This window comes from Dermacentor silvarum, chromosome 10, assembly GCF_013339745.2.
Source record: "Dermacentor silvarum isolate Dsil-2018 chromosome 10, BIME_Dsil_1.4, whole genome shotgun sequence".
NCBI lineage: Eukaryota > Metazoa > Arthropoda > Arachnida > Ixodida > Ixodidae > Dermacentor > Dermacentor silvarum.
The window spans coordinates 78897341-78911965 of NC_051163.1; the positions used below are offsets into that span (position 1 = coordinate 78897341).

Genomic DNA, 14625 nt, shown 5'->3' on the forward strand with positions numbered 1-14625 from the left:
GACAGACAAATAGAAACCTTCGAGGACCTACTAGAAAATTTGAAAATTACAGTGGCCAACGCCACTAAAGAAATAAGCGCGGACCTAGAGGTACCAGCCATGGACTCCAGACTCGCACACCTCCTGGAGGCCAAGAACGCGCTAAGACAAAGATGGAAACAGCAGAAGCTAAACAGGAGACTGAGGTCTAAATTAACGAAAATCAACAAAGAGATCGAAGAACACTCTAGAAAGTTGAATGCGCAGCAATGGGACGAGGTTTGTAATGAGGCGGACGGTAAAATGAGAAGGGGCAGCAAGTGGAGCCTTCTCAAGAACCTCTTCACCGACAGCAACAAACCGACCAAGAGTAATGCCCGACTAACGATCGAAAGGCTCGTTCATCTTCATACGAAAGAAGGCACGAATCCGCGGGACTTTGCTGACACCCTGGCAGACATCTATCTGCCGGTAGAGCACAAATCTGTACCGTGGGACGACCCGACACGCGAGTATAAGGGGAAACCTCAACTCTCGCTGGATCGTCCTTTCGAAATTTCGGAGATTGTGCACGCCCTTCACGACCTAAACGGTCGCTCGGCCCCCGGCCCAGACGGAATAACAAACAAACTCATAACAAACAAATACTGCAAACAAACAAACTACTGCATGCCCACACTGCGGCCACGAATACAACAACTTCGAACACATGCTCTGGCTGTGCCCCGCCAACGCGGGCACGGACTTTCCTGACCAGTCCTCCTGGGACTCAGCGCTCAGAAGTACAGAGCTCATCGCTCAGCTCAAGGCTGTCCAGAGGGCCCGGGCCGTCGCCGAAGGACTATGTCTACCGGCCCCGACCTGGGTGGAGCCACCGGATAGATTGGCGGGGCCTCCGGCCCCGCTTTAATTCTTTCTCCTCAGGACCTAAATAAAGTTCGTACTCACTCACTTAAGCCCTTTTGGAATCCGGTTTCTTCCACGTGCGGACACAGGGGAAGTGCCGAGTGATATGCTAATGTGGCTTTGCATGCATAGCGTATGGAAGACGAGAATGGATATTAGGCATGCCCATATATAGGCTCACTCAGCAAGACACTATTTTGTTACATGATATACACACGAGATTTGTTCAGAGCACAATGTGAAACCCCAGAGTGGTTACCTGTACTAGACCAATTCAACCTTTTTAAACCACATGCACTAGCCAACTTGTGGCTGATGTATTTAGAATATGTACATGTGTATCTGATAATTTTGTTTGTGTTTGTAAAATCACAAACAAGAAAAATAAAGCTGCCGTGGCTCAGTGGTACAGTAGCTGACTCCCACGCAGTGGGCCTATGTTAGATCCCGGTGGGAAGTGGGTGTTTTTTTTTTTTTTATTCCAGGCAATATCTGTCACAGACACCGGAAACCACCGTCAGCGGCGGCGACGGACACCGTCACCACCAAACCGGCTCTTATAATGAGCCCATAACAGTTCCGCTGTAAAATATATCGATATTTTAATAGTGTAAACCTTACAATCAGTCCTTATCGAAGGTTAACTATTGCCTAATAAATTCTCAGCTTCTTATAACACAAGGAAAGAAGATTCTTAAAGCTATGTACCCTTAAGCAGAAGAACGTAAACTTTATTATCAAATTGATAAGATTTGAGTCCGGCGTATTTTTAGTGAGTCTGGGCACCCGCCGCGGACGCGGTTCCGAGACCTTGTCTCGAAGCGGCTTCCTCGGCTCGCTGGACGGCCCAGAGCTGTACTGTCAGGTTCGAGCTGAGCAGTGCGGTCTTCCAACGCGAGCGGAGGCTGGAGGTGGAAGAGACGGAGGTGTCGGCACTGCCTCAGTCTGCCTGAATTGTTTATGTCCTGACATTCCCACAACGTGTGATTAAGTGTGGCAACCTCGCCACAGGATGTGCATCTGTTTGTAGTGTACATGTCTGGATACATGGCGTCCATGAGTCTAGGGTTTATGTAAGAATCAGTTTGCAATTGCCTGTAGTGTACTGCTTGCGCCCTGTCTAACCTAGCGTGAAAGAATGGGTATACGCGTCTCTGTAACTGGTAGTGTGTCGTGATGTCGTGGTCAAACGATCCTCCCACGCCCAGACGTTTGCAGTACCCCGCGGGGGCTCTTCCTCCGATGATGCTCGGTGAGTGAGGCCTCGAGCAACGCGGTGAGCCGCTTCGTTGGGGGTGCTCAGTCCAGTGTGTGCCGGGATCCAAAGCAAGTGCCTGCGGTTATCGACGTCGGCCTCTCCCTGGTGTATGGGACGTCACTTGAGTATGTGATACATCTCTTGCGATATGCGCCCATTTGCAAAATTGTGAATTGCCGTTTGCGAATTGCAGATCACGTATGTAGCCTTGGTTTGTGTGAGGGCCAGTGCTATGGCCGCTTCCTCTGCCGCTTCGGCATATGCCGTGTTCACGGTGACGCTCGTGAGGTGGTTACCTCGGTGGCTAGTAACTGCCACCACGAAAATCTTCCTGTCTCGATAACGGGCTGCGTCGGTGAAGACTGCCTCTTTGTCGTTGGGGTAACTTTGGTTCATGTGTTGTGTCCTGGCTTTACGTCTCCCCGTGTGGTGTTGGGGGTGCATGCTGCGAGGCAATGGGGGCACGTATAGTTGCTCGCGCATGGTTCTTACAATTTCCACTTTGATGCCGTGCTGCGTGTGGTATGTAATGCCGAGCTTTTCGAGCACGTGCCTGCCCGGGCGGGTCTGGATAGGCGCCCGAGTTGGGACACTTGTTGCGCTTCCACTAGTTCCTCGAGCGTGTTGTGCAAGCCTAGTTCCAGGAGCTTGGTGGTGCTCAATCCGGGCGCAAGTCCCAACGCACATTTGTACGCCTTGCGTATGAGGGCGTTGAGCTTGTTTCTTTCCGCAACCGTCCAGTTGTGAAACGCTGCCGCGTACGTTATTTGAGAAATAACGAAGGCTTGTATAAGTCGTATGACGTTGCCTTCGCGTTTGCCCACGTGTTTGTTGGTGATGCGTCGGATGAGCTGCATCGTGCTGGTGGCCTTTGCTGTTATCTGGCGAAGTGCTTCGCCATTGCCGCCCTTGTGTTCAATCATCATTCCTAGTACCCGAATCTTGTCTACCATCGGGATGAGTAGGCCGTTTGATGCCGTTAATTGGATCTTTTCCTTTTCCGGGGGGTGTAGCCTTTAGGTGGCCGCCCCTTTCTGACCGGTCTACATAGCAGCAGTTCGGATTTTTTGGCCGAGCAGGTGAGTCCCGTGCCCACCAGGGGCACTCTAATGTCATTTATATTTGAGCCAGTTGGTATGCATATTTAGAGAAAAAAAAACTTTACAAAAAGGCCTCACTGGGACTACTTGAAGAAAACAACTCAATGCCTGTTGTGTGTTCTTGCACTTTTTTGCTTCTCTTTTTTTAAAGCGAACCTTTTCATGTCTAGGCGAAATCGTATATGGCTAGGCGAAATCGCCTGTGTACAGGAAACTATCATCATCAGCACTGGCTCAAGCGTCGTCGTCTTTTTCCGCAGCTGGCTATTCGGCGCCCTTCGTGTTGCGATCGTGCTGGTACCACTGCTCCCGCGTTCGTCGTCGTCGTCTTCTTCCACAGCTGACTGCGTTGCCGTTCATCATTCCAGCGTAGAATTTGATTTCTCTTCTGTGGTTGTGATGGGGAGGCCACTTTTACTGGGGTATGAGCCATTGCTTATGGGCGTATGAGCCATTCATTGTCTTAAGTAACGGACAGATTTAATTTTGAATCAATTTAATTTCGAAGAAATGCAAGCGGCAATGGCGGGTGAATGCTGCTAACTACGCCGCCCAGCAAACTCGAGATATCAAACACAAGTGACAACGACGGACTGCGGGCATACCGTCAGTGACGTCGTTCTCTTCATCTCAGCCGAACTTGTGTGCAACCTCATAATGAAGAAATACTTTATTGAACCCCCGGGATTAACCCAGCGATAAACACCGGGGCCACACGTTTCAGCTTCGCTAGTTAACCATTTTCACGCAGTGGAGGGGCCGACGAATCTTTGCTTTATGTTTTGTGTGCCAATGTGATGTCTCGTGATTAAAAACCTGATATACTGATGTACTCATTTTTCTACACGTACGTCAATCCAAGACAAAAAAAAGGTAAACACTGCTGCAGTTTATAATCTAAACGCCGCAGAAAATAGCACTTAACGCCAATAAAAAATTGTGCCGTTTGCGTTTCCCAAGTTAAAGAGGGCTTTTGAGGGACGCCCTAGTGAAGGGGAAACTGCGGATAATATCTTCCGCATATTGTACTTTCGTCAAGGGTGCTCAAAGCATGACATGACCAGTATTGCATCCTTCAGCCAGTGTGTACACTGCTATAGAAGAATGTCTTAGTTCCCATGGATTATTTACTTGTAGCTTATATTTATGTTGTATCTTGTCCTAACAATACAGCATTATCTTTCTATAATAAAATCAATTTCCTAATATAACAATAAAATTCCGGGAAAGAAAGTTAAATTTCAAATGCTTAGGTGCAAATCAGACTATCCATGCGCTATGTCAGAATATCCACGAGATTTGTGCGAGTGTTCAGTGAAGTTGTTCAAAGTCTGGAAATAGAATGAGAATGCACAATTTCTTTCTATATCATCAATGTATCATCGTTTTGAACACAGTTTATTAGTGTGCAGTACACTCAATAGTAATCTTTGATTCCCACTGTGGAAAAACAGCGGCTAATGTAAGTGCTTTCAGTCATTCCGAGGAAGAAGAGCGTGTGTATTTAAATTGAATGTCCGTTGACAATGTGCGCAATGCATACGTTACACGTGAATGGTGATGTACGCATTGCTATGCCTTGTTAATATTTTGCGAAAAGGAAGAAAGAGGCACTCTACTAACAGCATTCAAATTAAAAGGAACAGTAGGTATTTCCGTGATTTAAAGTCTTGGAGAATGAGGAACGCACATTCAATATATTATGACCAGTAGGTCGTCCCATGATTTAAAGTCTTCGAGAAGAAGAAACCGTTGTGAACAGATTTTATAGGCTACACACAATTCCCCGTGCAGATAAATCTCATTTCGCAATACCTGTTGGTAATGGTAAGTAAATACATCTTTATGGATCACCTTTATTTTTAATTATCTTTTGTTTTATCCATGACGGTAAAGTGGAATAGATAGAATACAAGGCAGCCAATAGGACGAATCGGAATATTTACTGTATGTTTCTCACGAGACTCAACGTTGTTCAGGAACGCTTCCATCTGATACATGACTTCTTATTCTCAAATAACGTTTGCAGCATTCTTTCACCAGCCAGTCTGCCTCTTCATTTCTGCAAAAGAAAGAAAGAGGCTGCATTTATTATTATTCCGTGTATAGTATAGAGTACTATGCTTGCCACATTAATTTTAAGCACTGAGAGGAAACTGGCTGTCCACTTTCGAGATTACTAAAAACGTTTTGCAGTAGTTGAACGCAGTTAAACCAAGTTTGTCAAGTGATAGCATGGTTTCGCTTGCTTTGGGAAAGGACACAGACGCTGCTCGGTGCCGTCAGCAACTACCGCATCTACACTTGCACCACAAGACAACACACAGACGCTGACTGGCGCGGCACTCGCGGCAGCAGCCGCGAGTAAATTGACCTTCATGCTGCGTGTCGCTTCAACGCGAACTAAGCGTCGAAAGCGCAGCGCATAGGAAACTTCCAGCGCTCGGCGCACTTTCACAGATCGCAGATGGCTTTGAAGATGAGGTCATCTGGCATGCTGCTCCAAGCGGCTCGTTTTAATGACAATATACCAAGTGGTCACACATACGTCCAAACAGCACATGAGCGCACAGTGACGCACATACAGGGTGGAATTGACGAAGACGAAGTCAACTGAGCAAGCGTAGCTTCTTTCAGCGAACGTAGACGCGTGCCGAAGAGGTGCCCACGTCGTTCGGCGCTCGATTCCCGCGTTCCTGCGTTCGATCGCTGTAGTAGCATCTCCTACTTTGGGAGCTTGGGTCAAGTATCGTGTGATATTTTCTTTGTTCACCTTGCTCTTTTACGTTACTCTTTTTATTTCCGCTTGAAGAATTCGTACGTGTTTTTGAGTTAGTCAGCCTTGCTTGATGCCTGTCTCATCACCTGGCCTCGGGGCTTCCCCGTGGTCAGCCTCTTGAGTTTTTTTCTCCGCAGTGGAACCGGCAACGTTCCCGTGGCCATGGTGCCTACCGACGGGGGTATAATCAACATGAAGAACCCGAAGACCACTCAGGTGGCATTTGCATCGGACACCGCATCTTGCATGCTCTAGAGGCATTGTACGAGGTGTAGGCATCAGTTTAACCCCGGAAAATATTTTAGAGATGTTTTCTGTGGCTGGTGTAATCTCCGTTTACCGGTGTAGCCGAGCGATAAGAAGACTCCAACTGAGTCAGTGTTGATCACATGTGCTGGAACGATACGTCCGACAGAAATCAAGGTCTGGCCACTAATTTACAAGGTTGAAGCTCTGGCGCAACGCATTCTACAGGGGCTGCAGATCTGCGGCACGTTGCCGTAATTGCGGTGACAACCACAATTTTAGTGATTGCTCGTCCGAAGAAGAGAAATGCTGTCTATGTAGTGGTGGTCACCTCGCTAACTACTCGAATCGTCCTACGAGAACACAGGAACTGCAAATTATAGAAGTAATTGAAGGGAGACGTTGCTCACGCCGTAATGCTGTTGCTGAGGTCCAGGGAAGGTCTAAGGGATATGCAGGAGTGACAGCCCGTCAACAAATGGTTGCAGACTCAACACTTTCTGATGGTATTGCGATAGCGGTCGAAAAAGCGATGTCAAAAGCTATGGAACGACTAACATCAAACCTGTCGGAAACTCTAGCTCATGTGATGACATCTCAAATGATTCAGCTTTTCAGTTCTGTAGCGAGTTCTAACACTAGCTTACAGACTCCTACACATCGCCTTACATCGAACGCTGGGCAGCTAATAGATCCCTCGCCAGTCATTGCAGAAAACGCTGAAAATACAAGGCAGTCGACTTCAACTCAGCAGACCGACAACGGATACTTCTCTGGATCAGTGTCGGAAAACAACCAGGACGTATAAATGGGTCTTCCGACGCTTAAACGCACAAGATCACCCTAATGATAATTCATTACCTCGGTCCCGCACTCCAAAAACAAAGAAAGTCGTTAAAGATTGTCCTTCCAAGACAGATGCTAACTCTAATTCAAGTTCTATCTCTCAATCAAAACTCACTAAACACGGTAAAGACAGTCTTTCGAAGAGACATTTTTTAAAAGACAGTATTCTAGAGCAAGTGATTTCTAAAGTAGGCATTATTTAATCGTAGGTGTTTTAAAGGTATTACAGTGGAACTGCCGTTCCATTATTTCTGCAGCTACAGATTTAATATATTTTTGTTCACAATTTTCTCCCGACATTATTCTTTTGCAGGAGACTTGCCTCTCAAATGGCCAAGATTTCCACATAAGAAACTATCATTTATTTCAATTGGACCATCCAACGAGAGGCGGAGGACTTGCTTTCTTGATAACAACTAAAATATGCCACAAGGTAAAAATATCATATCAGTATATGTCTACGGAGTGGGAGATACTAGCAATAGATGTAACTATTCCTGGTTGTTCCCCGTTTTCTTTTGTTAATGTATATTTTCCCGCAGGCGTTCAAGAAATTAGATACCTTGATACCGTTGTAAAATCTTATGAAAGAAATTGTGATAGCGGGAGACTTTAATTCGCATCATGTGGCTTGGGGTTTCAGAACAGACTCATGTGGAAAGAGATTGTCGGACTGGGCAATAAATCAAAATTTTTGTTGCTTAAACACGAAAGCAGCTACGTTTATTCAAGGCCTTTATAAATCAGCATTGGACCTAACATTTGCCAGTTCGGGGATGTCCGTCACTTCCTGGTCTACAGTCGACTCTGCCTCAAACAGTGACCATCTACCCATTCGGTTTGATATTGTGTGCCCTCTTACTTCTTTAGAGTCTCCGGCGCGCATTTTTGTCAATTGCCAGAAATTTCAGAGTATCTTAATAGCGAGCCTCAACTCCCAGATGACGGCGCCGGACGACATCAAAGACACGAGCCTTTACGCTGTATTAAAAAGTTCCTATAAAAGACCTTAGTTTATTGTTACCAAAGATACAAGTTCTCATACTCCTTGGTGGAATACGGAGTGCACGCGGGGTTATAGACGACGAAAACCCGCTTGAAAAAAACTACTTTACAAATGTGTCTCCGAATAACTGGATTTATTATAAGTTTGCAGCAGCCACATTCAAGAGAACAGTATCACAAGCCAAAGACGAATATGATGAAAAATATCATGCATTCGCCTAACAACAAAAAGTCTAACACAGCAAAAAAGCCTAACAACAAACAACAAAAGCCTAACAACAAGAATGCTCTGTTCAGATTTCTTCGGTATAGAAAGTTCATACCAACACCAGCAAATATTGCGTCGGTAATTCTTTCACCACGCGAGATATCTGCTTCATTGAAATTCATAGGAAAGGGCTTAGCACAACGCTTAACATCATGTTTGCCAAATGGGCCAATAAGACCTTCCATCGCGGATGACTTTGTGGAAGTCACAGTGTCAGAGCTTCCTAATATCGTTAGATCTTTGGCTGCCTCAGCCCCAGGTCCTGGTGGCATTTCTAATGCCATGTTGAAAATTTTGTTTGCAATGTCTCCTGAGGAACTTCTGAATACAGTGAATTATTCTCTAAAAAATGCTTGCATTCCTCAAGAATGGACGACAGCCAAAATAATTCCGCTACGTAAAAAACAAGGAGCTGGCTACAATCTTGACAATATTCGCCCTATTTCTCTCACGTGAAATATGGTAACACCTATTGAAAGAGTTCTATATGAACGCATGATAGATCATATATCTAAAGATTCGTTACTGAGCCCAAGTCAAATAGGTTTCCGAATTGCTCTCTCCATTCGGTGTGCGCAACGAATATTGCAGAACTATAGCAACAGGGGAATCGACCCTACCCCCCGTTGCCTAGTCTGGACTCCGGGCCACCAGGGCCTAATAGGGAATGAAGCCGCAAACACGGCGGCCCGAGCACTCATCCACCGGGCGTCCCACTTAGAACCTGAGTACCAGGAACCCGAAGGCGGCTATCTTCTTATTTTTAAAGACATCACGACCTATTACAAGGACAGGCACCGCCAATACCCAACTCCTGCAAAGGGGCTGGGCAAGGCTGATGAACGCATTTTGTTCCGACTTTTCACTAACACTTTATTGTGCCCGGCAATCTTAAAACATTTCGATTCTTCCTTCACTGGCAAGTGCCAATACTGTGGGGAGGTGGCTGACACCTACCACATGGTTTGGGCTTGCCAGCTCAACTCAGCTCTTCCCCCCAACCCTAATCCAACCCGAGAGGAGTGGGAGGCGGCCCTGCGTGGTTGCTCAGACCTTAAGGCCCAAAAGGCCTTGGCTCAGAGGGCTAAGCTGGCGGCTGGTACCAATGCGGTCCCGGAATAGGGACTCCACCCACTGCGAAGCCCCCTAAGGGCTCCACCTCTCTCTTTTGTTTTTAATAAAGGCTTTCAAGCAAGCAAGCATGTAGACTTGGAAAGCCGTATCCAACTTGCTCGGAATGGAAAAGAATTGAATGCTTTAGTGACTTCTGACGTGGCGAAAGCTTATAACAGTGTCGAGTACCAACTACTACTGGACAGATATGGCGAACAGCATTGCATACATACTATGAAATCTTCGGTCGCATTGCATTCGGGTAGTGTAAAAATGCGAATGAGAAAAATGAACCCCTCGCTGTTTCAGTTTATTTTTAATTCGAATGCTTGCTCGTCGGCGTTGATTCTTTATTAGAGATTCAATACATATTCATTGTATCGAATATTCGAACTTTCTCCACTTCATCCAGCAAGAATATATTCGGCTCATTGTTCGAAATTTTGAATATTCGCATAAATCAAGTTTTTGGCAATTGAAGCCTCGCCGCACAACAAAACTGATCAAATTTACGAAGGAGACCCATTTGAAGATTCTGGTATAATTTATGAGCAGTGAACTGCTTGGCAGGGCCAATTAACGATTATCGCACTCTAACAGCGAACTACTTCATTTTCCACACCAAAGTTTATATTTTAAGCTCAAGGACAGAAGGAACAAGCAATACAGGAAACCTGTAAGATATCTCCCTTAGCAGACTTAGTTATTAGACTATATGTATCTGTAAATTACAGAATTTATTGAACACAAATGTATTCACACGAGATTTGCTGCAACTCATATATCAAATATTGTTGAAGTTATATGCTATAATGAATGAAGCTTCCTTTGATGCGTAGTTAAGGCAAATAAACGCACCTAAATTAGTGAACAATTACTTGCGCACTAAATGTATAATGGCCAGTTAAAACGTAAGCTGCAGCTCTGCACCTATTTTTCCCTTTCAATAGTCAAGCATATTATACCCCCCTAAAATAACCATTTCACATTCTATACAGCTATATGTATCAGCCGACATACAAATACCACAACAAAAATAAAGTGCAAATAAACAATAAAAAATGGGATTCCGTAGAGTGATGGGAACATACAAAAATTAATTGTATCTGCGTCTACGTTTCAGTAAATCAAATTTAGGACTATGTGATTCCTGTCCAGTAATATTGTTGATCAGTTCCACCATGTGGGAAAAGAGTGAATTATAATTGATAAAGGGCCCTTTTCGTGCGAAAATTTTTGCTTGAGATTTATCGCAGTACTGTGATCGCTAGTATCTCATTCGCATCGTTATTTGCGGGGATAATGGGAGAACCTTGTCTCGTGTGTGTGTGTGTGTGTGTGTGTGTGTGTGTGTGTGTGTGTGTGTGTGTGTGTGTGGTGTGTGTGTGTGTGTGTGTGTGTGTGTGTGTGTGTGTGTGTGTGTGTGTGTGTGTGTGTGGTGTGTGTGTGTGTGTGTGTGTGTGTGTGTGTGTGTGTGTGTGTGTGTGTGTGTGTGTGTGTGTGTGTGTGTGTGTGTGTGTGTGTGTGTGTGTGTGTGTGTGTGTGTGTGTGTGTGTGTGTGTGTGTGTGTGTGTGTGTGTGTGTGTGTGTGTGTGTGTGTGTGTGTGTGTGTGTGTGTGTGTGTGTGTGTGTGTGTGTGTGTGTGTGTGTGTGTGTGTGTGTGTGTGTGTGTGTGTGTGTGTGTGTGTGTGTGTGTGTGTGTGTGTGTGTGTGTGTGAATTCAACATACGCTGCTGTCTCACCTTTAAATATCTAAGTAAAAATAGTAGGTTCGTGACTTTTACACTTCTCCACTGTCGCACACATCAACCGTCTGTCATATTAGTGGAATAGATAGCGAAATTAGCGAGGTGAATGACACTTACTTTGTATTGTTTGTTTCCTGTACTTAATCTTCGCAGAACTGATTTACGATGGCACTGCTTAGTTGCGCTTCGCTAAGGCAGCCCGAAAAAGACGCTGTAATAGTATGTACTTCTCACCTTGAGATTTTTTCATCAGAATATTTATGACAGCCGGTTTCATCTTCTTTGCTTGAAGGGCCTTCTGGTCAAGCACGGCAAGGGCTTTAACATTTCTGATGCCTACATCCTCCAATATGGTAACGATTTCATCAATCTCCTTTTTCGAGTATAATCCATACTGGCGTAATATTTGTTCGATTGCTATCCGTAGTTGGCTGAAACAAAATAGAGGTCACATTGAAAGATTGAACAAGAGATTACTAGATTACTACGAGGTTAACATAATTTAAGGTACACTCTGAATGGTCACCTTCTGGGGCTTATCTTGCGCACAAACAATGATTGTCAGCTATGTTGCTCACCTTTCTTTTTTTATCAATGCGTGCACTGCACTTCCAGGTCACGAACAGCATGGGCGTTATGTTGTAACTTTCGACTCAATAGTAGTTAGTGCACAGTTTTCAAGAAAGCAAGCGCAAACAAGACAGACAACAATATATGTTGCACCCAAAGGGTGCAAACCTATTTTTTAGCTTAGCTGCAGGTGAGCAGGGCTGACATGCTTTTGTCACTCGATCCTTACCTTGATGCTTTGTTGTGGTATGACATGTACGAGGTGTGTTCAAAAAGAAACCGAACTTTTGCTATAACATCTTTATTGATTAATGTACAAAATTTCAGCACTGTCCCCCTCAATGTAGTCCCCTCTACTAGCAATACACAGTTACTATCGTTTCTTCCGTACTTTCTGGGATGGCACGCAGGTCTGGTGTCGCATTGTCCTCAATCTCCGGTATGGTGTGGAAACGACGTCCTTTAAACGTGGTCTTTAGTTTGGAAAGCAGGACAAAGTCTGCTAGGGCAAGGTCCAGAGAATACGGTGGATGGGGCACAGCTGAAGTGTGACGTTTTGCTACATAGCTACGGACAACACGTGAGCCGGTGCACGCTCGTGGTGCAACACCAAAGTCTGGTTTTCCCCCAATTCAGGCCTCTAACTGCGCACAGAATCCCTCAAACGCGCATTCCTCAAACGCGCTACAATTCCATGGTTTACCATGTGAGCACGTTGTACAAATTTCTCGACAGATGTGCTCGTGTAAAACTGAGCGATTTTGTGTGTTTCTGACGCAAGTGTGCCACAGCAGGATGTTGACGACTAAAGCTTGATTGCCACAGCATTGCCTTGATTACTAATTTTTTTCCCTCCGGCGAATAATCAGTGAAATATGTTTCATTATGATGTAAGTGATCCCGAAGATGGTCTCATTTTTTAAGCAGCATTTTTTTATTGGCAGAAACTTCTATGTCCCTGCTCCCTCTGATAGTACCATTAAAACTCAGTGATTGGACTTGTTTTTCTTTCAAAGATAGCGGTACGCTTCTATCATGATTTGACAATACCTACCCTATGCGATCAATTTTACTTTCATTGCAATGTGAATTTGCTTCTCATGATCAGCAACATAAATAAATGCACTGTTGCACAGATTCGTGTGACCGACAGCCAATCACGAATTCTTGTTCTTTTGCCAAGCTGCTAAGCATTACCACAAACTTCCGCATAATAATCTCCTAACTTACTCTTGCTCTTTGTCAGCGTAAATAGCCAGTATTTTTACGAGTGCTTCTACATAATTTCTTAACAGTGAAATGTTATCTGCAAATCGTAGATTGCTGAACCGCTCCTCATTTTTCCACCTCAACGCTTCTTCTAAGCCTGCAGTGAATATCATTGGAAAGATTGTGTCTTCTTGCCAGCCACAGATATTTCTCACAACATTTGATGCTTCAGTGACTGTTGATCAAGCATAGCTTAATCTCAAACGCAAGTGACGTGCAAAACTTTAAGAAGGGGCTATCAAGACATATTGAAAACAGTGCCTTCCTTTGCTGATTACCCCTTGTTTTCCGAGTTTGCTGTCTGGGCAGCTAGCCTTTTTCGTAGGGAAACGCTGAAGTTAGTGGAGCCTTAATGTTTGGGCTATTCCGGTGGACACGCGCAGTCTAAGTGAGTTGGCCTTTCTAGTGGGTATGTGCACTCTCAATCACACGCCGCTCCTGTAGGCAGTGCAGTCAAAGCATTTCGGCAGTATAATGGTCGTCATAAATCTCACGTGGTGGTTGACACGATGTCTGTGCCGCGCGCGGTGACTTCGCCCCATTCTCAACCCCAATCTCGTGAGGTATGTGCCAATGAGAATGTGCTGCTTTACAATGACGATAATTGATCGACTTCAAGTAGAAGTTGAAGTGCCTTCAAACTTCAAAAACATATGCTTTGTATATTTTCGAGGTAACGTAAATGCAGACATCACATGTAGCGGAATTTTTCTGGGAGGAGGTTTACATATCTAAAATAGTCTGTTTTATGCTAAAAGAAAAAAAAATGTGAGTTGATGTATCGTTTAAAGATGATAGGCGACATTAATTCCATTCGTAATCTATACGATGCTTGGTAGGTAATTGATAATGGTATGTTCTATAAACTGATTATTATGAAATCTGGCACATACCCAGTGAAACATACCTGCTGAACCAAAATGACATCAATGAGGCTTATTGAAGAGTTACACATACCAACTGGCAACACCCTGTGACTCAAGTTCATGTAAAAGAGGTTCATTGAAGAACACCACGTGCCCAAAGTTACATCCCCAGTGACCCAAGCGTGTCCGTTGGCTGGTTTTGAACCCAGTTTCCCCAGCACAACAGGTCACTTATCTTCCTATTTGACCATGGTTTACTATAGTGACTCAAGTTCGTGGGAAAGCGAACGCTGAGAAATGTTGCCTCGCTTGCCGCACTTCCAGTGGTACATATTCAGTGACACAAGTTGACGAGAGCTCATCCAAGATGGACACATACGCAGTGCATTCACGGCGCAGCTCGCTAGAGCGTTAGCGTCAAAGATGTTCATTGAAAAGCGACACACCCCCACTGGCATGTGCCCATTGACCCAAGTTATCATAAATGAGGTTTATTGAAGACCAGCACAGACCGAGCGGCACGAACCCAGTGCTCCAAGTCGGCATCAAAGAGTTTCATTGAACAGCGATATACCTACCCAGCCCCACATCTACAATGACCCATGTCAGTGTGAAATAGGTTCGTCGAAGAGTGGCACACATGTACCCGTTGATGCATACTCAGTGACCCAA

General features: G+C 44.9%; 2 protein-coding genes across 3 annotated transcripts in view; both read right to left on the bottom strand.

Annotated features, from left to right (window-relative positions):
* LOC125941049 (acyl-coenzyme A thioesterase 13-like) overlaps positions 1-14625 on the bottom strand; it is a 149661-nt gene that overhangs the window by 53008 nt on the left and 82028 nt on the right. The window lies entirely within an intron of this gene.
* The window catches only part of LOC119431241 (uncharacterized), a 56255-nt gene continuing 45648 nt past the window's right edge, over positions 4019-14625 (bottom strand). Inside the window, exons 3-4 of one of the 2 annotated variants that reach the window (XR_007463690.1) lie at positions 11483-11679; positions 4019-5305 (exon numbers count right to left, since the gene is read on the bottom strand). The gene's annotated coding sequence lies outside the window, so the exon portion shown is untranslated. The remainder of the gene's footprint in view (positions 5306-11482; positions 11680-14625) is intronic. The other variant, XR_005188024.2, reaches the window with a different exon arrangement.